At 37.7% G+C, this 26,755-nt stretch overlaps 1 long non-coding RNA gene across 1 annotated transcript; it reads right to left on the bottom strand.

Annotated features, from left to right (window-relative positions):
* Nucleotides 1-22,910: 22,910 nt before the first annotated feature.
* On the bottom strand, nt 22,911-25,178 carry LOC125241243. The gene is made up of 3 exons (XR_007178730.1): nt 24,451-25,178; nt 24,065-24,125; nt 22,911-23,986 (listed from the first exon to the last, which is right to left on the bottom strand). It is a non-coding gene; the product is annotated as an uncharacterized LOC125241243 (long non-coding RNA).
* Between the last annotated feature and the right edge of the window lie 1,577 nt (nt 25,179-26,755).

The raw sequence follows: 26,755 nt of genomic DNA, 5'->3' as shown, positions 1-26,755 counted from the left end.
TGTCTTCAAAGTACTAAAATATGCCATATTGCATTCATTACATTACTAACTTAGGAACCCATATAATAGTTTAAGCATACCGTTTTTGTGTCGGTCAGTAATTAAATCTTGCGTGTTAAATTTGCCCTACTTTTGGTCTCCGAAGTTGAAACTGACGTATTATTTATTTAGGTAAATGTATTACTAGTACAGTCAAGGTATAAAATATGGATGTGGGCAAAGTGCAAAAATATGTATCTACATAACATAATTCTACAAGCTACCTACCTTAAATTTTTGCTAGGAAGTTTACAAAATACCTATTATTTTTATTTATTCATTAAATTAAAGATACGATTAAGTTAAATAACCATGTAAGATTACGCTCCTTTAAAAGAATCCCACTCACTGGTATAGTAACTTTATGATAAAATAATATGCAACTTATAGTTCTGCTGTCTTTGGGGTTGTCCGAATTTTCTCGATGACTATTACAAAAACTTTTCATCACACTCGTAAAGTACCTACTTAAATTATCTTTTGTATTTTTGTATACTTTTACATAAGTCAGACCAAGCCGAGTTGGCAACGATTTTGATACCTAACCTATTTCATCTTCTGGCATATGTGTAAGCATTGTCAAACTCTCGATTACTCTTCTAGGTCTATAACTACTTGCTGACACGAAATTAAAATCTACCTTTCCCTTAACTAAGATCAATATCTCCAACAATAAAAATTAGCTCTCAGATCAGCTCGGCCTGTCTGCTCGTTTATTTCATCTTCCCATCTACAGAGCTGTGGGCCTTTCTTACGGCTGTATCCTCTGGGGTACCAGTTAGTGATCTCTTTACTCCATTTTCCTTCTTTCGAGCGCATCATATGACCTGTCCATTTCCATTTTAGTTGGTCTATTCTCTGCAGGATATCTGTCAGTTTGGTCTTCTCTCTTATGTCGATATTTCGTACTCTGTCGCTTCTTCTGAGTCCCAAAATGCTCCTCTCCATCGCACGCTGGCATGACGCGAGTTTTGCTCTATGTACTTCTGTGAGGGCCCATGTTTCACATCCATACGTTAAGCATGGGAGGATACAGGTGTTAAATACCTTACGTTTAATTGTCATGCTAAAGTCTTTGTTCTTCATGATATACTTTAGGGACCAATATTTTTTCCAACCACTTGTAATTCTTTTCTCAACCTCCTTTGACATATGGTCATCAAATGAAATAATTTGGCCCAGATATACGTACTCCTGCACATATTCCAACGGTTCGCTGTTGACAATTATGCTTACATGTTCCTTATTAGTTAGGAGTTTAGTTTTGCTACTATTCATTACAAGACCAACCTTACTACTTTCTTGACATAGTTCTCTGACCATCTGTTCCAGTATTATGGGTGATTCTTCCATCAAAACTAAATCGTCAGCAAATCTAAGATGACTGAGCCATTTTCCATCTATTTTAATTCCTTTGTTCTTCCAATTTACGTTACGGAAAATGCTTTCCAGGACAGCAGAGAAGATCTTTGGTGAGACAGGATCGCCTTGTCTAACTCCTTTCTGTACAGGCCCCGTAGCCGAATGGCATTTCTCCGACGCCAAACGAAAGCGATACGCCGCTGGCTCTGTCGCGCCAATACGCAAGCGCGATAGAGATAGATATCTACTAGCGCTTCGTTTCGTGAGCGTTTCGTGAGCGATTGTGCCATTCGGCTAGCCACCCTGGAAACTCATTTCCTAGTTGTACTCTGGCGCTACTGTTATGATATAGCTTTCTTAGGACATTTATGTAGACCTGTGGTATTCCTTGTTGCTGTAAGGTATCCCAAATTCGATCATGGATTAGACTATCGAAGGCCTTGTTGTAGTCTATGAACGCAATATAGATATGTTTTTTATATTCTTTATATTTTTCAACAATTTGTTTTACAGTGTGAATGTGGTCTAAGGTCGAATAATTCCTTCGGAACCCTGCTTGCTCTACAGGTTGTTGCTCGTCCAGTTGCTTGCTTATCCTTTCTAAAATCACTTTTGCGAATACTTTATAGACATTAGACATCAAGCTAATGGGTCTGTAGTTCCCCACGTCATCCTTTGGCCCTTTTTTGTGTATGAGGATTATGTGTGATTTGGTCCATTGACTTGGAATAGTACAGGTGACTAATATTTTATTGAAAATGTTTGTTAGGATCGGGCTTAGTTCATAGACAGTACCTCTAAGTAGTTCGTTTGCAATTCTGTCGGGACCGGGGGCTTTGTCAGTTTTTTGGCTGAGTATAGCTTTCTCCTCTTCACTTTTTAAAATAGCAGGTTCTTGTGTCATATTTTCTGGGTTTTCTTCGTAGCACTGAGTCCCATCTTCCACTTTGGAGTAAAGTTTTGAGTAAAAAGATGTGGCGTGCTCGCTGACATGTTTTCTTGTGGTAATGTTTTCCCCTTTGTGTTTCATGCTCGGTATCCATTCCTTGTCGACCTCTTTTATTTCTTTTAGGGCTCTTCTGATACCGCCCGTCTGGATGATGTGTTTTTCTAAGGTTTTATATTTTAGGTTTCTTCTATCTTTTTTAATGCTTCTATTGATTGCTTTACTAATTTGGGCAATTTTCTTGTTGTCATGTTTACCAGCAGGGTCGGACAGAAGATTTCGTCTCTCTTGTAGTAGTGATTTTGACTCATCGCTGAGGTATTCCTTTCTCTTTTTGGTATTCTTCGGATTAGCAAGCTTTTGCTCCAGCTTTTGGTACAATATCAACGGGTTCTCATCCGGGTCATGCAGCACACTGGTCTCGGACAGGGTTGCTATGGTTTCCTTTATAATATCCTTGTTTATTTTGATTGCTTTATTGCTGACAGATTTTATAGGTGGCGCTAGTGTAAAGGTGCTCCTTACCATTCGATGGTTGGTGTTGAAATTTAAGTTTTGGATAACATCTGTGTTTGTGAATGGTTTTCTGTAGTTTGTGGTAATATAATCAATCTGGTTCTTATATCTGCCTCCTGGGGAGATCCATGTCCATTTTTTTCCTGGATTCTTCTTGAATATAGTGTTTAGGATGCATAGGTTGTGCTCCGCCATATCTATAAATATCTGACCATTTGGGCTCCTTTTGCCATGACCAAATTTACCAATAATAAGTTCTTCTCCTTTCTGTTGACTTCCTACTTGCACGTTGAAGTCTCCCATTACTATGATAAATTTTTTTGAATGTTGGGATATACAGTCTGACAACTTGTTGTAAAAAAGTTCGATTTCTTCCTTTCGGGCTTGTTCTGTTGGTGCATAGACTTGGATGATTGACCATGTCTTTTTATAACCTGGGAAATGTAAGTTTAGCACCGCTATTCTATCTGATATACCGACGAATTCTTGTATCTTGTTTTTGTGGGACTTTTTTATGAGAAAGCCTACACCTCTATGACCGGCGATCTCTCCTTTGGAGTATACTTAGTATAAAGCCCGGGCGTTCCTCTATAGACTCGCCTACTCTTCGCATTTCACTAATGCCTAGTATGTCCCACTTCAAGTCACTCAGTGCAAATTCTAATTCAGTGAGGCTTTCTTCTGTCCTCAGAGTTCTCGTGTTTAAGGTTGCTACTTGTAGAACAGACCTCTTAATTTTACATGTGGCTGTTTGTTCATCTGGGGTTTGATTTAGAGGGTTTTGGTCATTTTCCCCCTCGATGACCAGTCGGCTTGGGGGAGGTTTTGTTGTAATGTTTGCTATGTTGTTTTTTCTTAATACTATTGTTTGTTTCCGATTTTCCGTGGCAATTAGTTTTTTGGAACATTAGGTTGAGAGTCGGAACCTTCCCGGCTAACATAGTTCAGCATGGTAGGCCTGATGACCTCTTTCTTGCTCGATCTTGAGAGTGATTGTGAAGGGTTGCTTAGGGTTTGGTTTTTATTCAATTTTGTTTGAGCTGATGACTGAGGGGAAACTGACGGTTCTCTTTTTCTCTTTTCCCTGTTGTTGTCTTTTGGTTTTATGACTATCAATCTGTCATCTTTTAAATAAGCTATGTTCCCCTTCTTCCTTTTCTCTTCTAATTGGGGTTGTAATTGTTTTCTTACTTCCAGAACTTCCTTAGGGTAAAAACAACTTCCTTCACGTTAATGCCTCGTGGAAGGGTTTTCTTATTTTTTAGTATAAGATGTTTTTTCCATTGAGTTGTGATGGAAGCTACGACTGGACGACTCTTGTTTTCGCTTTGTTTTCCGATTCTGTACACGTTACTAATTTCGTGGCTGTCGAAGTAAACTCCCGTTTCAATTATAATGTCCTTAATGCAGTCCACGAGTTCCGCCTCTGATTTTCCCTTCTCTTCCACTCCAAAAAACACCAGGTTATTTTTGCGTTTTTCATTTACAACTCTTTTAAGTTTTTCTTCCAGATCAGACACTTTAATTTTGAGGTTATTGTTTTCTTCGATGATATTTTTCATCTTAACTTCTAGCGCGTCCGTGACGTTTCTTGTTACCGATTCCGTAATTGTTTTTGTTTGTTTCTCTAACTTTTCATCAAGTTTTTGAAGAAGTATTTCCATATTGTCGCGTCGGGGGTTAAAAAACCTTAAAAACCTGTTTCATTTTATAGTGATTTTTTTTAAATGTGCAACTCAACTTCAAAATTATAAAATCACCGGAAAACTAAAATTTACATATAATTCTATATTTTTTATACAACGAATTTTGTCGAAAACGAAACGGCCGTGTAACTCATTCGGTATATACTTAAAATACACCATTTCTCGTGAAACTATGAACTACCGTGAAACTATGAATAAGCTTATACATATATGACACAAAGGTATCGATGATTGCGTTAATCATAATTCATTACCGAGCTGGGAATACCTGCTATCTTTTTCATATAACATTTTACATATCAGTAAAGAAGAAAATAAATCGATAACTGCAAAGATAAAGTTAAACTGTAAAAAAACAAACAATTCCAGCTCCCAGTCCTCGACGCTACCTTGTACTCCAAACTTACAAGCTTTCACCCAACATAATCTATATAAAAAGATCGAATCTAAAGTAAATGACGGGGACCTCCGTGGTGCTGCCCGCATACTTTTCTCAAGTGACTCGGCAGCCCCAGATTCACAGGACACTTTATCAGCCCTCGAAAGTAAACATCCTCCTGCCCAATCAATCTGTAACTTCCCAGATCCCCCAGACACCGCATTGCCCGGTCTTGTGGCTTCCGAAGATGCCGTCTACGCCGCGGTCATGTCGTTCAACAGCGGCTCGGCTGGTGGCTTGGACGGGATTACTCCCCAACACTTGAAGGAGCTGCTCGCCAACAACAACACTGGCGAACTGCTAACCAGTCTAACACGGTTAGTAAACTTAATGCTTAGTGGTAAAGTGAACGAAAGTGTTTGCCAAACTTTGTATGGTGCTAATCTATGCGCTCTAATAAAAAAGATGGTAGCGTACGCCCTATCGCTATAGGCTCAACACTTAGGCGACTAGCTTCCAAAGTATGCTGCAGATATATTCGCCCAGCCCTCGAATCCACATTAAAACCCACGCAATTAGGGTTTGGCAGCAAAGGTGGCTGCGAAGCAGCAGTCCACGCTTGCCGCACCTTTTTAAATCATTCTCCCGATTCTGTTCTGCTAAAATTAGATGTAAAGAATGCTTTTAATTCAGTAAATAGACAAGCTATCCTTTCAGAAGTTTCCAAAAATACTCCAAATATCTACCCTTACATATGGCAGTGTTACAGTTCTCCCACGCACCTTAAATATAGGAACCACACCATACTGTCATCCACTGGCTGCCAACAAGGCGATCCCCTGGGACCGGCTATCTTCAGCCTCGCCATACAACCACATATCAAAGACCTCATCTCGGCTTTTAATATCTGGTATTTAGACGACGGCACATTGGGAGGTGAACCTACTTCAGTCTTAAAAGATTTCATCACCGTTAGCTCCCAATTCGATTCCATTGGGTTACAACTCAACCCTAACAAGTGTGAACTTTATATAGACTCAAACAACGTCAATAAAAACGAAATTATAAAAACGTTCGAAAACTGTTGCCCTGGGATCCGAATCATAGATCAAAATTCTCTCTACCTCTTAGGCGCACCTGTCTTTGATGACGCTATTCCAGACTTTATCGACAAAAACATCGACTGTTTTCACAGTTTTTCGGATCGCCTGCTTCATATTAATCCTCATATGGCTATATTTATTTTAAGACACTGTCACTTTGTTCCTAAATTTACCTATGCAATGCGCTGCAGCCCCTTCTGGAAATTTCCAAATTTTTGCGAAAAACTGGATAACATACTTTGGACACAAATTGAAAAAATTATTAATATTAAAATTGATACTAGGATGTTTTTAATAGCTTCCCTTCCAATAAGATATGGCGGTCTAGGTCTTAGACCGATCGGGAGCGTTGCCCTTCCGGCGTTCTTGTCCTCGGTATATAGCACGCTTGTTCTCACAGGTAATATCCTTCAACCCTCACTTGGTGATTGTGAGATTGCGTGCTTGCCTCAGGCCAGGGACGCCTGGAGAACGGCCTGCCCCGGCCAAGATCTGCCTTCTAACCCAAATATACAAAAAGATTGGGACGAACCTATCTGCCGGATGGTCCGTGATGGCCTTCTAGAAAATAGCCCATCAAGTTCAGAAAGGGCTCGGCTTCTAGCTATATCCGCGAGAGAGTCCAGCCATTGGTTACACGCATTCCCTTCAACCAATTTTGGAAATCTACTAGACCCGAACAGTTTCCGCCTAGCAGTCGGTCTGAGACTGGGGGCCAAGCTCGTCGAACCGCACTTGTGCGTCTGTGGAGCTACGGTTGATCGTCTGGGTCACCACGGCCTCTCATGCGCCAGAAGTGCCGGTCGCCTGTCTCGACATGCCTGCCTCAATGATATAATCCGTCGGGCCTTAGTCAGCGTCAACATGCCAGCTACATTAGAACCTAACGGCTTGGCTCGCGACGACGGCAAGAGGCCCGACGGGTTGACCCTCGTGCCGTGGGAACAGGGACGGCCTCTCATATGGGATGCAACCTGCGTAGACACCCTCGCGCCGTCCCACCTCGGCACGACGTCAGTGAAGGCAGGCAGTGCTGCCGCTACAGCGGAGGCTGCAAAACGTCGAAAATACGCATGTCTTGGCGACGGTTACGTTTTTGCAGCCTTCGCTGTGGAAACTTTAGGTCCATGGGGGCCGGAGGCCTTAAAATTATTCCAAAGACTGAAATATCTCCTAATCAAGTCAACTGGTGACCGTAGGGCTGGCTCGTTCCTCGCTCAGCGCATTGGCATCGCTATTCAGCGAGGAAACGCGGCCAGCCTTATGGGCACACTAGGTGATACTGGCAGCGACTTGGGAGACATTTGTAGATACAATGTAGTCCCCCTAGGTTAAGTTAGGTTTAGTTTAGTTTTAATTTATTTTTATTATTTAAATGTATATTTTGTGTAAATAAAATAGAATTGTCAGTCCATTGAATGATTGTTAATTATAGAATGTGTGCGCAATGTGCAACATTGGGAATAAAACAAATTATGTAGAACCTAACCACGAAATTAGAATTTTGAAAAAAAAAAAAAACTTGACATAGTGAACCGATTTTCTTGAAACATGGCTAAGAACACTCCCGATTAAGGCGAGATGATCTGTCAAACTAACCAATCCAAGGGGGTGAGGTGCGCGGCGTCCGGGCAGCCCCGCCCGCGCGGCTCTGTTCGCTTGTCGCACACGGGAACTCAAATTCGCGCGGCAGCATGACACAGACGGATCGCAGTACAATGATCGCCGTATTTTAACTGGGCTTTCTTAGTTTTTTCATGAAATAGGAGGCAAATGAGCAGCTGTATCGCCTGATGGTAAACGATCACCGCCTTTATTTTTTTTATTAGGTTTCATCATTTGTGTAAGTAATACTAATGATTTATAGTTACAGTGTGTTTGGTCAGCGTTGTCGGAGCTTTTAAGGACGTTCCTAAACTACAATTAATTTTATCGATTTTTTCGGGTTCTCCAACTGCCATCGTCGAAACTTCTTAGTAATCGCACTTAGCTACAGATCGACAGGGTGAAATAAAAAGGACCATTCAAACTTTTCATAGTGACTTTTGAGGTCATTATGAACAACTTTTATTAAGGGTGCAATGCTGAAACCACGAAAAAAAAATTGGATGTTCCATAGAAATGAGCTGTATAATGACAGTCGAAATGTATAAAAAAGATATTTTTTTGCGTTTTCAGCATTAGTCCCGTAATAAATAGGAGCACAATTTGAAAATTACGAGTTACAACTATTTACCTGAAAAGATCTCGGAGAAACATCATAACTGTAGCTTTTACGGTTTTCCTGAATATATAAAAAAAACTGAAAATTAATATATGAAAAACTGAAGGGAGGAGGGGAAAGATTAACATCTCGGCGAGTTTTCTACTTCATGTAGAAGTTTTTTCTTATAAAAATATTGTTAACAGCATAGTTAACAGAACACAGTAACCGTCATTCAGCTTCTTTGACAATAGACTTTATGTAAAAAGTTTATTATGTCATGTCACTGTTGTTTAAAAATACACATTTTTGTCAGTCGTGAATAAATAACGCTTTTTCATTTTCATATTGAAAGCTTTTAAGCTGTATACATGCCAAAGATTCGAATTTTATTCTTGTTGTTTATGAACCTACTAATAGCAGGTTACTTACTTGTAAATTTTGATGATCGTCATTCAAACATGATGAAATCACATCCAGTCACTGATGAAATATATGCTATTTATATTTTAATATATGAATAAAATCAAAAGTATGAAAACTATGCAATTAAAACTTTGTCTATTTAATAAAGTTGCTATTGATATCATATCCTGACAATTATATTAATCTGGTTTAAACCAGACCCAAAATTCGAGGATTCAGAAGAACGACAAAATGCTTCAAGAAAACAGCTTTTCTCTTCGCTTGACTCGTGTTGGCGGGGGCACTACCGCCACTACCGTACCTCCAAATAAAATACAACCTAGCACAAGATAAAGTATCAATACCATTCTATGCCTACCTTGAATTCTCAAGTATATTCATATCAAGTATCATCTGTTGTCAAAGGAGTCAGACAGCTTGTTGACGGATTCATATTAATCTTGCAAATTAGTCAAATATCTGTAAATATAAAGTACCGTAATCATACCCACCAAATAAAATAAAAAATGTCCAGCTTTATCAATGTATGATTATGGACTTTCATCAAAATTTATTGAGAAGTTAAAATACTGAAATCTTTTAACTATTGTGGAAAAATGGCGATAGTTGTCAAACAAAATTTCTGTCAGGCTGGCCACATGTTTGGCATAGACACAGAAAAAATATAGACGGAGGGTAGCACGATCTAATTAACCTTATACCAAATTTTGAAAGACAGACCTACCTGATCTTCAATCAGTACTGTACCTACCCCGCCTTTTCTTTCTAACAACTCAATATTTTTATACATAAGTTTCTTCACTAACTGGACATCAGTCATATATTTTCCAAGTGAAAAAGTTGTGCTGTAATGACGTCACAGACGCGTCGTCTAGGGGTTTCTAAAATCTATGATGTTTAGATATCGTAAATGTCAATTGATAACATCATATGAAAATGAAATACTTACGAGTATATATAAATTCTCATTTTCCTCCCTTTTCACAGTCTTTGATTAGAATTTTCTTTATTTATTTGTTTTCTAGCACGCAATTATTTTTTCTGCCTCCTCAAAGCTTTGTTCCCCATTGTTTCAATGACACGTGACCACGCGGAAAAAACTGACACAGGTCCATCCTCTGAAAGCGCCGCCGCGCGACTGAAGAGGCCATAAGTGCCATCGAAAATGTTTTCGATTTCAAAATTTTTTTCAAAATTTTTTTTTTTTTGCAAAAACAGGATTAGTAACAGGTCTTAAAATTGGGTTCATAGTTGTTCCATCTTTCCGTTGCGGATTTGGTAGTATTTGGTAAATATTATATTATTTTAATGACGCTACCGGTACAAACTCATCAGGCCCCGTAGCCGAATGGCATTTCTCCGACGCCAAACGAAAGCGATACGCCGCTGGCTCTGTCGCGCCAATACGCAAGCGCGATAGAGATAGATATCTACTAGCGCTTCGTTTCGTGAGCGTTTCGTGAGCGATTGTGCCATTCGGCTAGCCACCCAGATTCGTCTAGATAATCTTATTAGCTATATATTGAAGTAAAAAACAAGTCAAAAAAGTTTTTATCCTAGCTATGGGAACGATTTATTGTTAAAAGAAGAGGTAACTTTGGAGTCATTTTCTATCGAGCGAAGTTGTAACATTCATGTTGTTCAACTCCATAACATACTCACCAGATCCTGAAATTTAACATATATCGTTTTCAGATTTTTCCATTGCGTTTTCCTATGTTTTTAACGGCTTCAAAAAACGAGTGCGTGCAGCGTCTACGGAAATATATCGCCTTAATTCAGCTTAAAAACAAAAAAAAACTAAATCTAAATCCGTTCATCCATTCGGGAGCTACGATGCCACAGACAGACATACAAACAGAGAGACAGACAGGCACGTCAAACTTATAACACCCCGTCGTTTTTGCGTCGGGGGTTAAAAATATGAAACACATTTCGAATACATAGTAGAAATTTCCTGCAGACAGAATTGCCCCCTGTACCTTAGTCAAAAAGTTTAAAAAGCGGATACCGATACTGGAATGCCGACCTAAGTAATCAATACCGTATCTTCTCTGAGAACTGGGAAATGTGTAATTTATAAATTTTATAATTACTTAGGTACACTTGTGTCTAATTTATACTTTTACAGTATCTACGCAGTAATAGATTTTTCTTGCCCAGATATTATAGACTGGTCAAAAAGAGAAATAAAAAAACAAAGTGTAATGTAAAGCTGCATTTTTGGTATATTATTTAGGATCCTTGGAGGAATGCGAAACTAGGTTTTGCAAGCAAAAAAAATATGTGCTTTTTTTTAATTTGCAAAAAACTGCAAAAAACGGACTTTTTTTTAGTTTTTGCAGTTTCATTTAAAAACTGGAGAATTTAGGCAATAAGTTGCTTTACAAAATCGAAAGTACATTTAGTTTAACATCATTTGGGCCTACTCGTAGTGCCGTATCTCAAACAGTTTTTGAGATATGACGCTTCAAAAAAGAGTATTTTTTCGCCTCTTTATGAAAATTTTCGTTTTGCCAATATTTTGCGACAGATTTCAGCATAACATATCACGGTATTATATATTTTGCGAAATAAAGTTGTAGAAAATTTAATTAGCTTTCATTTAAGACCAAAACTGAGCCAGTTAGTCAAATAACCAAATTTTTAACCTAAAAAAATGTATAACAAAGTATGTATGTAATATATAGCATAAATCTAGTATAACTGGATCAGAAATGAGTGGCGGAGGGTGATGGCGAAACGGGATAGTTTACGTAATATATCTCGCAAGAGACGTAACAGAGAAGGCGTTATTATTGGGTTGGTAAGAAAGTAATGAGCGATCGATTGAATTCCACATAAATTTTTTGAGAGAGTTCTAGAATCTTCTATGGTCGAAAGTATATAAAGGGCGAGTCGCACAGTTTCTCGTCAGTCATTCACTAGCTGTCGCCGAGCTAATATAAGGAAGAAAATGGACGAATTAAAAGTGCATGTAAGGCATTGCTTACTATATGAATTTCAGTCTGGCCATTCAGCCGCCGAAGCAGTGCGTAATATATATCAGCGTGTTGCTCCTGAAGTTGTGTCTGAGGCCACGGTGAAACGATGGTTCCAGCGGTTTCGTAGTGGCGACTTTTCATTATCAGATCAACCTAAGTCTGGTCGACCGGTGAAGATTGATGTAGCCAAATTAAAAACCTTAATTGAAGGAGATCCGAGGCTAACGAGTCGTACTCTTGCTACCGAGTTAGGCTGCTCTCATGTCACCATAGAAACACATTTACACGAGTTGGGAAAAAACTACAAATACAGTGTTTGGATACCGCACGAACTTGATAGAGATCAACTAAACCGCCGTGCCGATATCTGCATACAACTTCTGTCTTTTCGCCGCACATTCAACTGGTTGGACCATCTTATCACTGGAGATGAAAAATAGGTCTTATATATAAATCACACACGCAAACGTCAGTGGCTAGCTCCAAACGAAAAAGGAATAGAGGCACCAAAAACAGAGCCTCATCCGAAAAAAGTTATGCTGTCCGTTTGGTGGGATATTCATGGTATTATTCACTGGGAACTCCTACCAAGTAGAATGACTGTTACCGCATCAGTATACTGTAATCAGCTTGAAAATTTAAACCAAAAAATCTGTCAGAATCGTCCACAGCATGCTAAAGTTTTTTTCTTACACGACAATGCTCGCCCACAGCCCCACACATTGCAAAAGTGACTCGGCTAAAGTTATTGGAGCTAGGTTGGAAAGTGATACCTCATCCACCGTACTCTCCAGACTTGGCACCTACGGATTACGCATTGTTCAGATCGCTAAGCAATGCCTTGAATGAAAAAAAGTTCGATGATCAAGCCCATCTACGACAGTACATAGCTGAGTTTTTTGAATCTAAACCTAAGAACTTCTTCGCCGATGCTATTCATTCTTTACCAGAACGATGGAGACAAGTAGTAGATAACGAAGGTCGTTATATTTTTGATAAATGATTAAAATAATAAATTAAATAAAAATTACAATATTGGTTATGATTCGCTCATTACTTTCTTACCAACCCAATATTATTTGGGGGCTGTTCAAGTATTACGTAAGCACTATAATAATTACCATTATTACGTAAGCACTATCACTAAAGGGGGCGAGGATGTGATATCTTTGCTTATTTTTGATAATATAGAGCGTCTGGGTGATGATTTACAGCTTTCCTTACTTTTTTGCTGACAGGGGGATTGGGGGAGGGTAAATATTTATAATAAATTAGCATAAATAACACTTGAACAGCCCATTGTCCTTGACGTAGTCGCATTTTTTACTTCCCTCTATACTTTTTGTATTCGAAATACGACAATGTATTCTACATCAGATTTATATGGACCGGGATATAGACCGTGATTATTTTTTGATTTTTGAGCTCCCGATATTACGACGCAGTTGCATGCATCATAATCAAGAAAACTAAAGAAGGCGGGTGCGTGTGTGAATCCCATCACATTCACACTCGATGAAACACACAACACTCACAGTGTCACTACGTTTGTTCAATTCTGACTTCACTTATACAAACAAATCACTGGATTCCATACATTTGATAATTTGAAGCCATCCTCCCTCAATCTCGGTATCTACATACCGGCGTTCCGGCGAAATTACCTTAGGACTATGCAACTCGACCGTCGCAACCTTCAGCCATGAGGAACAGAGGAAGAAGAAGAGTGTCATTCTTTTTGACTGCAGCAATGTGTTCTTTAATTTTTGGTAGGTATGTTGTCTGGACAGGCAGTGGCCTTTTTCACCGCAGGGATATTGACACCTTGACACGCACAAATCTGTACTTATTTCTAGTGTTGATTTTTGATGAATAGTGTTAGAGTGCTGTTGAAAAATGACCATAAACACAAATTCTATTGTCGTAAAATATCACTCGTACTCGGCCACTGAAATAGTCGAGCCACATTGGTGGTGTTGGTGTTCACACCAATGAAGGTTTTCTGATTCGTTTTTTCACCAGGCGGCGATATTGATGTGCCAGGTCTTTCTGACATCAAAATCAGCACGAATATTAATCGACAAAATTTATAACAAGTATTAACCCTCCCCCATTCCCATTGGCATAGTCAGCAAAAGTAAGCAAAGTTGTAAGCGGATTACGTAATCATCGCCTGGACCCCCACCCTCCATGTCATCAAAAATAAGCAGAGCGAACCCCCTCTAAGGGGTTACGTAATTTCTGAACAGCCCCTAAATAATAATAACGCCTTCTCTGTTACGTTTCTTGAAAGATATATTATGTACACTATCCCGTTGGCCATCACTCTAAACCACTCATTTCTGCCGGCGTATCATGCTTCTAATTTTATCACTTATCCACGTGGATAAGACTTCTGTCACGCTTTGGCAAGTATGTCAGTGTGAGAGTGACAGATGTCTTATCCACGTGGATAAGTGATAAAATTGGAAGCATGGTACGCCGGCTGATCCAGTTATAGGTACTAGATTGTTTTTATAGGTTAAAAATTTGACTATTTGACTAACTGGCTCTCTTTTGATCTTAAATGAAAGCTAATTAAATTTGCTACAACTTTATCTCGCGAAATATATAATACCGTGCTATGTTTTGCTGAAATCAGTCTCAAAATATTGGCAAAACGAAAATTTTCATTAAGGGAGGAAAAAATACCCTTTTTTAGGGTTCCGTAGTCAACTAGGAACCCTTATAGTTTCGCCATGTCTGTCTGTCCGTCCGTCCGTCCGTCCGCGGATAATCTCAGTAACCGTTAGCACTAGAAAGCTGAAATTTGGTACCAATATGTATATCAATCACGCCGACAAAGTGGTAAAATAAAAAGTGGAAAAAAATGTTTTGTTAGGGTACCCCCCCTACATGTAAAGTGGGGGACTGATTTTTTTTTTATTCCAATCCCAACGTGTGATAGGTATATTGTTGCATAGGTATTTAAAAATGAATAACGGTTTACTAAAACCGTATTTTGATAATATTAATATTTTCGGATATAATCGCTCCTAAAGGAAAAAAAAGTGTCCCCCCCCCTCTAACTTTTGAACCATATGTTTAAAAAATATGAAAAAAATCACAAAAGTAGAACTTTATAAAGACTTTCTAGGAAAATTGTTTTCAACTTGATAGCTTTAGTAGTTTTTGAGAAAAATACGGAAAACTACGGAACCCTACACTGAGCGTGGCCCGACACGCTCTTGGCTGGTTTTTTGAAGCGTCATATCTCAAAAACTGTTTGAGATACGGCATTGGGAGTTGTCTCAAATGATTTTTAAATTAAATATACTTTCAACTTTGTGTTGCAACTTATTGCCTAAAATCTCCAGTTTTGAAATGACACCGCAAAAACTAAAAAAGTCCGATTTTTTTGCAGTTTTTTGCAAATTAAAAAAAGCACACTTTTTTTTTTTGCTTGCAAAACATAATTTCACATTTCTCCAAGGACCCTTAATTAATATACCAAAACTGCAGCTTTACATCACACTTTGTTTTTTTAGCAGATTTTTGTGTAAGATTTGACCGGCCTAATATATTTATTTACACATTCTTGTTTTACTTTGAATACCTTCGAGAACATTTTTCAGACAATAACAAACCAAAAAAAACAACGTAATTGGCCCAGCAGTTCAGGCGTGATGCCTTAATCAAGGAGAATAGGTTGTATTTTATTTATTAAAATACTAGCTTTTGCCCGCGACTTCGCTCGCGTTAAATTCGAAAATTGCGGAATGCTGCATACAAACTTCCACCCCCCATTCTAGGGAAGTGGGAGGTTAGAAACAAACAAAAATTAGCATATGTCACTCTCCATAGTCTCCATCCCTTCAACTATCTCCATTTAAAAAAATTACGTCAATACGTCGCTCCGTTTAGTCGTGAAAGACGGACGAACAAACAGACACACACACTTTCTAATTTATAATATTAGTAAGTATGGTTTATTACATTTATGTAGGTACCTACATAATTATATCGATTAATGATGATGATGATCAGTGATCGGGGATTTGGATGCCACACGGGGTGAATGACCTCAAACATTATCTTATACTATTAAACGAGCAATTCTTGTATATTTATTTATTTATTTATTTATTTATTTATTTATATATACCGACGATCTCGGAAACCGCTCTAACGATTTCGCTGAAATTTGTTTTGTGGGGGTTTTCGGGGTGAAAAATCGATCTAGCGTAGCCTTAGATCCCGGAAAACGCGAATTTTCGAGTTTTCTTGAGTTTTTCTTTCGCATTTGTAAACGTAAAATATGGTCCTTAATTTCGCCGCGCGCGCATCGATTCCGCGTAGCTCAGTCGCACGAGGTCGGTCTAATGTACGCAGATAGATCGTAGGTGTCAGGGTTTCGAATCCCGGCCAGAAATTAAGTTTTTGTTTTTTGTCTTTTTTTTGTTTTTGTATTTATAAGAGTTTTTTTTTTATCTAAAGACGTGATATATTAAAATAGAACCGAGCGAAGCTCGGTCGCCCAGATATTGCTAGTATAAATATGCCGCGGGATTCCTGGCTGTATGTGGTTAGAAAAAGGTCAGTTTTTATTTTAATAATAAGATTATGTACCTACCTTTATATTATTACCAATTTATTGCTACGACGGGTTAATGTTTTAAATGTCACATCAAATCATCATTGTTATTACTGCTGAATTTATTTTACTTAATAATTTTAGTATAGGCCTGATAGTGAAATATGTGTGTTATATAAAAAATCACTTTATTATCGATAAATAGTTTAGTGCAAAATTTACACATATTATTTTCTTAGTGACAAAAAAAGTTTGACTTTTTTATATTACACGTAAATGATACCTACATTTCTGTACTAATTTCGATATTTTTATATAATCATTCCTATTTACCTATATCATAACCAACACTTGCTTATTCAATATCGTTTGTTTTATAAATATGTTACGGGAATTGCGTTGATTTTTCGACCACTTTTTTGTAACCTCATTGTTTATGAGCTACGGCACGGTCTGATCCTTTGTCTTCTATGACAAGAAAAAATATCACGGGCCTTACTGCATATCCATATCACTGTTTCTACTTGATATCCAGCAGTGTGGCATCCAAATCCCCGATCACTGATGATGATGATGATATCCTGCTATCCCTCATCAGGGACATAGGGCTCTCAGAAGGGATTTCCATTTTTCGCGGTCCAGCGCGGCCTCTTCCAGCAGTTCCAGCTCCGCCCAGCCGAGGCCAACTGATGCCGCCTCTTTTTCCACTGTTCTTCTCCAGGTAGTACGTGGGCGACCTTGCCCTCTTTTTCCGGGGATTTTCCAGGTTGCTGTTTGGATAGGTAGTTGTTTGGCCTTCGTAAAACATGACCAGCGCCATTTCCGCAGCAGAATTTCTTTGTCTAAAGGGTTTTAAATCGATTAGAGATTGAAATTAAAACTAGGGGCAGGCTGCTGAGGAATTCGTGTCTATTTGACGCGCCTAAGGAATATTTAGCAAAAGGGTATGTTAACTATCGTTGCACACGTTGCTGGTGCGTTTTTGACGATACGCGTGATGCATTAGGTTTATCTCCATCTAGTACGTTGCTTCTGGAATGTTATGTTTGAAAATATTGGCATAATTAACGGAAGGTTTTTTTTGATTGGGATATGTACTTATACATTATAGGCCGAAGTTATTTTTCATCAACCCTTCCCATCTCTCCCCCCTCTGCGTGACCCCTCTTCCCCCCCTTTAATAGCCGAAAATGCGGTTTTTCGCGATTTCTGACAAAACCGTTGCAGATACAGAAAAAGCATCTAGGAACAAAGAAATCCTTAATAAATTTACTACAAATCATTAATGACACTTTGGTTCTAGCACTTATAGTTTTCGCGTGATCCATCACGAAAGATGGTCCTTTGCTGCAATTTTCTTTATTAGTGAATGTTAAGTTTTCTCCCAAATTGCTTACGAAATCTGTTTGATATTACTAAAATATTATAAACTGAAAATGAATTTCAGGGGGAAAAATCACTACCATGGGTGGAACTTGAACTCACGGCTTCTGGATTGAAACTCCAGGGCTCTACCAACAGCTACCAAAAGCTCATCCCCAGTCATCGATATACTATATGGATCAATGGTACTCCTAGCGACTACTACCGTGAAAATATTACGTCTTAAATAGTTACTGGAATTCCAAGACATATTGGAAATTCCACCCATGGTAGTGATTTTTCCCCCTTAATTTTATTTTAGTCATGGGTTAAAATATTTTAGTCATATCAAACAAATTTCGACGATTTCGTAAGCATTTTGGGCGAAAACTTAACATTCATTAAAGAAAATTGCAGCAAAGGACCAACTTTCGTGACGGATCACGCGAAAACTATAAGTGCTAGAACCAAAGTGTTAATGAATGATTTGTAGTAAATTTATTAAGGATTACTTCGTTCCTACGTGCTTTTTCTGTATCTTCAACAGTTTTGTCAGAAATCGAGAAAAACCGCATTTTCGGCACTTTAAGGGAGGGTAGAGGGGTGACGCAGAGGGGGGAGGAGTGGGGAGGGTTGATGAAAAATAACTGTAGTCTATAACGTACATATTTCAATTTAAAAAAACCTTCCATTAATTATGCCGTAATTTTAGCTAATTTCCCCCTACTAATCTATTTAGAATCTTTTTTGTCGGCGTACGTTTTGTATCGTCTAAGTAAATACACAGTTTGATATTGTGAAGGATTAGTTACTTTCTTCAATAATATGTTTTGAACACCGTTAAGTAGAGGTACATTACCGGTGATTGGTTAAAAAACACTGTTATACTTACTTAAGACTTGCAGCTGGGTGCTCGTGCTCATCTCTTTACGTGACAAGGCTAGGGGTCTAGCCGTCTTGGACACGTCCAAAGCGAATAAACAAAGGTACAGAACAAGGGACAGGTGATAATTATGATTTGCGCTTGATTAACGCAAATACACTAATGACAATAATCAGACAGAATCGCGCGTGTGTATATAAAACGATGCATGGATTTTATCTTAATGTTAATTAAGTAGACCGACGACATGGACGTCTTCCTGGTAAGCATAAATATGAAGTATTAAAAATATTTCTACAGGATATAATAGTATTTTATACAATCGTGATACAAAGCTTTTCAGTCGAGTACCATGTTTAGGCCACGAAGCTTGCTGAGTGGCCTAATAGTACGGTACGAGAGTGAAGGGACTCCCCGTATGCTGTATACCGAACGAGTTATCGACTAATGAAATTGCTCCATAATAAAATTAATTGATGATTTCTGTACCTTGTCATATAACTTGTTTGAAATGTCATACAAAATTGTCAAACGACTAAAAGCGACTAAGTACAGATATCGTCACTTTTTTATGCCGGTGACCAACCTTAAATTATTTTTCGGGGTTAGCCTCATAACAAAAGTTACTCAGTGTGATCTATAGGTATATTCTCATCTTGATTATGCTATTTACTTTCCTTCTAGTCATATCAGAACTGTCAAAACAATTTGACCGATTTGTTAACGGTGATTTCCACCATAGATGCGATACGTGGATGTGTTTGATACACCAATACTGTTCATTGTTCTACAAAGCATCTCGCTGGTAGGAACGGAACATACAAGTAACGCATCTCTGGTGGAAGGCACCCTAAGGCACTGGTCGCACCAAAAGCAGTAAGCGATGAGCTATTGGCGACAGAAACGAGCAAAAAATAGTCGCTCCCATGTAATTGTAATATCAACCCGTACAATATTGTACAGGCAATAACATTGAAGGCCGCAAAAATATCTGACACAATGTTATTTCTAGAGTTATAAAAGCGTGACAGATATTCATGATGCAGTCTTATTTGTAACCGCCGCCCCAAATCTCGAGCAAGGTGGTTCTCATTTCGCCTGTATGTTTTTTTTCTTTTTATGTTTGTTCCACGATATCGCCGTCGTTACTGGACCGATTTTGAATATTTTTTTTGGTCGAATGTATATGCATACAGATTGGTCCAATTTTTATCAGAACCTAGTTCTGATGATGGGATCCCGGAGAAATCGAGGGAACTCCTCAAATCTGAAAGACATATTGGGTAGGTAAGAAAGTAATGAGCGATCGATTGAATTCCACATAAAATTTTTGAGAGAGTTCTAGAATCTTCTATGGTCGAAAGTATATAAAGGGCGAGTCGCACAGTTTCTCGTCAGTCATTCACTAGCTGTCGCCGAGCTAATATAAGGAAGAAAATGGACGAATTAAAAGTGCATGTAAGGCATTGCTTACTATATGAATTTCAATCTGGCCATTCAGCCGCCGAAGCAGTGCGTAATATATGTCAGCGTGTTGCTCCTGAAGTTGTGTCTGAGGCCACGGCGAAACGATGGTTCCAGCGGTTTCGTAGTGGCGACTTTTCATTATCAGATCAACCTAAGTCTGGTCGACCGGTGAAGATTGATGTAGCCAAATTAAAAACCTTAATTGAAGGAGATCCGAGGCTAACGAGTCGTACTCTTGCTACCGAGTTAGGCTGCTCTCATGTCACCATAGAAACACATTTACACGAGTTGGGAAAAAACTACAAATACAGTGTTTGGATACCGCACGAACTTGATAGAGATCAACTAAACCGCCGTGCCGATATCTGAATACAACTTCTGTCTTTTCGCCGCACATTTAACTGGTTGGACCATCTTATCACTGGAGATGAAAAATGGGTCTTATATATAAATCACAGACGCAAACGTCAGTGGCTAGCTCCAAACGAAAAAGGAATAGAGGCACCAAAAACAGAGCCTCACCCGAAAAAAGTTATGCTGTCCGTTTGTTGGGATATTCATGGTATTATTCACTGGGAACTCCTACCAAGTGGAATGACTGTTACCGCGTCAGTATACTGTAATCAGCTTGAAAATTTAAACCAAAAAATCTGTCAGAATCGTCCACAGCATGCTAAAGATTTTTTCTTACACGACAATGCTCGCCCACACATTGTAAAAGTGACTCGGCTAAAGCTATTGGAGCTAGGTTGGAAAGTGATACCTCATCCACCGTACTCTCCAGACTTGGCACCTACGGATTACGCATTGTTCAGATCGCTAAGCAATGCCTTGAATGAAAAAAAGTTCGATGATCAAGCCCATCTACGACAGTACATAGCTGAGTTTTTTGAATCTAAACCTAAGAACTTCTTCGCCGATGCTATTCATTCTTTACCAGAACGATGGAGACAAATAGTAGATAACGAAGGCCGTTATATTTTTGATAAATGATTAAAATAATAAATTAAATAAAAATTACAATATTGGTTATGATTCGCTCATTACTTTCTTACCAACCCAATACATATAGTGATTTTTGTGTTTTTAAAGGAACAGCATGCAAATACGTACGGAACAGTGACATTTGGTGCAATGAACTGCAGTGGAACTGCTGATGATGGTCAGAACGGGACTCTCAAATCTGAACGGCACACTTATAGTGACTTTGGTATTTTTATAAGAACAGCATGCACTTACGTCCAGAATAGTGACATTTGGTGCAGTGGAACCGCTGATGAAGAACAGAACGGAACTCTTTAAAACTGAACGGCACGCTTATAATGACTTTGGTATTTTTATAAGAACAGCTTGCGTTTACTTTCAGAACAGTGACATTTAGTGCAGTGGAACTTCTGATGATGATCAGAACGGAACTGCTCAAATATGAACGACACACTTATAAGAGAACAAATCTCCTAACAAATAAATGTGACTGTTCTGTCACATTTATTTGTTAGGAGATTTGTTTTCTTTGTTATGATTACATATTGGGATTTAAAAAAAAAACCTACTTACACATATCTACATAATCCAACATTCGGTAGTACTGGTACCTACCTTTCATCAGAACCCCAAAAGCGGCGGTTATTTTTTCTTAAAAATTATTGTGCGATATTATTGCCGGTGCCAGAGACTACTTTAACAATAATAATTAATACCTGTTTCTTTCTAAGGTACTTCTTGTCGCCTTCTATTTTAATACGATACTGCCCACTGAGCATGAAACTTACAATAACTTGCAGTAAGTTTACATACCTCACATTTGTAAGTTTAGAACGTAAAGTCGAAAAAATATGACAACAACATTCAACTTATTGGTAATTTGAACCTTTCAGAAAATTACTAATACTATATTACTATAACATGACAAATGAAAACTGATATTATAATATTGCGAGGATGTTTTGATCACAAGTTATTTAAATGTTCATTTATTACATTGCTGCAACAAGGTATTAGTTATGTTATATACGCAACGTTACGGCAACATTAACTTTGAAACATCAAGTTTTCGATATTACCTCAATGTCTAAACTTAAAGTTTCCCAAATGTTCAAAATCAATATTACTGCAATTGACCACTTGAAATATTGGTTTTATGCAGTTGCTGTAATATCACAAATTAACATTTCCGCCAATAAAACCTTTTGATAGAACTGGTATTTTTTTTTAACATTACACATTACTTATAAATACAATGTCACAGCAATTGTTTTTTTTAAGAATTAATTTCTCAATGTTGCACCAATTTGTAATAATTACGTTTATAAAACATTTAACATCAACATTACAGTCATTGACCGTTTTAAATATATTTTTTATAATTTAGCTGCGTTATCACAAAATGATCTCTCCTTCAACGATATAGGTAACCCGTATCAACTTTGGTGCCATGGAAACTAGGCAGAACCCTAGTACCTATGGGACGCGACATGCGTAGATACGTTCGCGCAGTCCCATATCCAGGCGACCCGCACTCAGGCTGGTGGTGCAGCTGACCAGGCCCAGATTCTCAAGCGCCGTAAATACTTACTCGTTCTTGACGAAGGACTACGAGTTTGCGGCACTTGATGCTATGGAGACACTGGGTCCTTGGTCGGCAGACATGAAAGCCTTTTTGGGACCTCTGTCGGCACGGCTCATTGACTCCACAGGAGACCCCAGAGCTGGTGCATATTTCTCTCAACGTATCGCTCTGGCAATACAGAGAGGAATTGCCGCCAGCATACTTATAATGGGCACCATGCCGCAGGCGGAACTTTTAGATGGAATTTTCTTTTTATAATTGGTTTTAAATTTAACCCTTAAATGCATGAATTTTTCTTTTAACGAGATATGAATATATGTGAATGGTTTTCTGACTGTAGGAAAAATAATAATAAAATATTTAATACCTACTGATTTTAATACCAAATCAGTGTTAGAAGTTAAATAGGCCAAAACTTATTTATATAAATATATAATTATTGGCAAGTTTTATTTGTAAAGTTTTACTACTATTAGAAAGGTATACTATTTCTGAAACCCATGTGATATAATGTTTAAACATAAACTAATTACTAACTCCGAAAAAATCTGCCTAAATCACATACTAAAAATCGCCACCATCCTGTTTTCTCACACTTTTCCGCTATTTCATCTTTATCCTTAAATAATAAATAGTAAATCATAATATTATTGAATTTATTTAATAACAATAAATACTGAATAATAATTAAGCTGTACATAGTAGTTCAATGGCTATAAATGTGATTTTGGATATCTACATATTGAACCACAGGCCATCAAATGTGTGATACATCACCATACATTTAAGGGTTAAGTAGTTATTTCTAGGTATTTTTTTTAGGTTTCATATTGTTATTCTTTCAAATCGTTCACCATTAAATAAAGTTTTTATTTAAAAGAAAAACGTCCAACAAAAAGAAATCTGTGAAGAACGTCCTATAATATTTAACTCTGGCTGTCCCCAACTGTACTTGCATGCATAATGTTTTTGCTACCAATTTGTAAATTTGAATAACTATAAGGTAGGGTTGATTTTAATGATATTGAAAGCCATCTAGTCAGTATATTTAGAAGAGATGCAATCATTTATACAAATAAAACAAAAATATAGGTATTCCATAAAATATTCAGAATACACTCAACATTAATCACATAGGCATTTTTTTTATACAAAATCTGTGGTTGATCAATTGCAGTGAATTTTAACTCTTCTATTTGTGACAGTTCTATCTGATTATTATAAAAAAATAACTCTTGTCGGGGTGGCTCACTCCACATTTCTTTCATACATTCCGGCGGCTAAGAGTTCCCGGCCCATAGTTTGATGACCTTCTCGCTTCGCAATAGAACTCAATGTCACATGCAGTCCGTTGACAGGTTGTTGACTGTGAGCCTTCTGTACTTTTTCTTTTATATATTATGTGCTCTGGTTTTTGGTGGACATACAGGTGCTTCTTCGGCTACACAGGATGGTGAAGTTACCAATACTGAAACAGGTATAAAATTCAATGTAGAATAATATTGTTAACTTCCTTGATATGTTACACACATTATTAAGTACATACCACTTAGATTCATCTGCATTATTGCAATCATGTGAAGGGTATTTGTGCAAACTGCAAGTAACTGAAACAGAAGAATATGAATACATTAGTAAATAAAAAATATATAAAACGTTATTCACAGTTAACATAGAGGTAGAAAAAAACTGTTACATAGAAAGTCTGAATTTAATGTTGTATTGTATGTTATTAATTAATCCATACTAATATTATAAATGGGAAAGTGTGTGTCTGTTTGTTTGTCCGTCCTTCACTGCAAAACGGAGCGACGAATTGTCGTAATTTTTTAAGTGGAGATAGTTGAAAGGATGGAGACTGTCATAGGCTACTTTTGTCTATTTCTAAAAGCTAGTTTGTAAATAAATCTAAGCAATAATTTATAAACATACCTACTGTCTTTGGCAGACTGTCACTCATTCTCACTGGGAGTCAAAACAGGTGCTGCACTGAGGCTTCAGCCCTCCTGTGCTGTTGTGGTTGTTTACGTAAGTATATGAAAACATGTGTTAAATTTGTCAACTAATATGTTAAGTAGTGATTGCGCGAGCCTGTGACAATCGTGCCTCGAGCGTTCTACCACCGCAGCCCAGTCCACTGATATATACTAATAATACTCTTTGCCACTGATTCAAGCGCATTGGCAAACTGAAGTTCAAAAGAAACACGCACACGCTAAAAATGCCCAAAAAGTCAACCGAACGGTTGCTAAAACTTTCTAAGTTTCTAGTTTCTTTGACATTTGCATTAAGCTAGAAACAAATTATGGGACGCGTCATACGGACGTGGCTGACGACCGCGACTTGCAGTCTTAAAACATCTGGCGGCCAGGTTTTATGTCTGAAACCAAACGCTCAAGGCCATGTCCATGGCTTACGTTACGTCCGATAGTTTGCACAATTCCGAGTATATTCATTATCTTATCTACAATGTAGACGCCACTGTAGATTCTACATCGCAGCAGTGGCCATGCGTCCGCGGACGCGTCGCGTCTCATAATTTGTTTCCAGCTACAATGCAATGCAACGCATTTTGACAGTTGTTTCGATCCACATCAAAGAATATGATTGTATCCACATAAAAGTTCTCGATAAAAAAAAATGTATCATTAATAATTGTTATATAATAGAATATACATTTAAAGTTTATTTTGTAAAGTGAAAAAATTGACATATTCCGTAAACCGAAACATTTTTACGATGTTGCCAGCTCTAACTTACAATAAGCAAGCAAACTGGTACATAAATTTACTGGGGTAAATTTATAATTTATTCCCATTAAAAACAGTTCACGTTTGTGAAACGCAAACTGTTTTTAACGGGAAGTTTTATATAGCAGTTAATTTATTTATTTGTTGATTATTTATTTGGAAATTGTGAAACAGACCCTAAATATTTTGTAACATTCAAATTCAAAACTTGATATCCATAATAAACTTAAAATCCACATTTTACGAGTTTTAAGAATATATAAATAAAACTTACTATACAGAGCAGTGGTGCAGAACCTTTTTTCTTTGGGGGCCAAAATATATTATGAAGGAATTTTAGAGGCGGACCAGATTTACACCAAAATAGGACATACGATACAAGTGCATAAAAAAGGAAGTTCGAAACGAGTGGCGATAAATTAAACATGACCGAAGGGCACTAAATCAACACGAGTTACGAATTTCCTTTTCGTACGTGTGTCGTACGATGTTTTTCAGTACAATACGACCTGGAATATAATGGAACCACTTCTCACACTAGTGCGTAAAAACACCATCTGTACTAAAATAGTACATTACGATACAAGTGCGTAAAAAGGAAGTTCGAAACGAGTGGCGATAAATTAAAACACGACCGAAGGGAGTGTTTTAAATCGACACGTGTTATATTAATTTATGATATCACATTCACAAACACGACATCCACACTTAGCATGCCAACTCAAAATATTCATGCTGCGTCCTTTGAAAAGTAAAAACTGACAAGCGGTCGAATAAGCGTATTTCAGCAAATATAGACAAGTTAATCCTCCACACATAGTCGTTTTTAGCCAAATATAGCAAAATAAACGAATTCGCAACGACTTGGAATGGAAGTGCTACTATTATAATCATTGTAGCGAAAAAGTTGACTACGGACACAGAGTACATATTATAACTACGGATAAAGGTGTAAATGTAAAATAAATTATTAGAGTTGGTTGGCAACCCCGGATCGCCGTCCGCGATGTCCTGCCGTCAGTGTTGCCAGATCTCCTGATTTATCAGGAGATCTCCTGATTTCGAGGCGCATCTCCTGAATTCCTGATCTCCTGATTTTTACCAAAAATTTCCTGATTTTCCCAAATATCTCCTAATTTTTCCCGAAAATCTCCTGACTTTGTGAGAAATTTCTTAGTGTTCACGATTATGGTGTTAAAATTCTATTCTATTCAAATTTCTCGAAGTGAGTGTATGGCGGCAATCGGCAAATTGCAGTAATAATACAGATGTAGTGCAAAAATACTTTCCTTCTTATTTTTACGTACAAAACGTACTGAAACTGTCTGAACTAGCATGACAATGACGAATTTTTCCGTAAAAACACGAAGGAAAACCTTTTTGCACTACATCTGTACTGTACATAACACTGCCTTAAATACGTCATAGTAATAGTATTATGAACCAAGTTTTAAATGACAAGATTTGACTGACCATATTTTTTTTTA

Source organism: Leguminivora glycinivorella, chromosome Z, assembly GCF_023078275.1.
Source record: "Leguminivora glycinivorella isolate SPB_JAAS2020 chromosome Z, LegGlyc_1.1, whole genome shotgun sequence".
Taxonomy (NCBI): domain Eukaryota; kingdom Metazoa; phylum Arthropoda; class Insecta; order Lepidoptera; family Tortricidae; genus Leguminivora; species Leguminivora glycinivorella.
The sequence above is the reverse complement of the archived record's forward strand: the minus strand, read 5'-3'. Positions and strand labels throughout refer to the sequence as shown.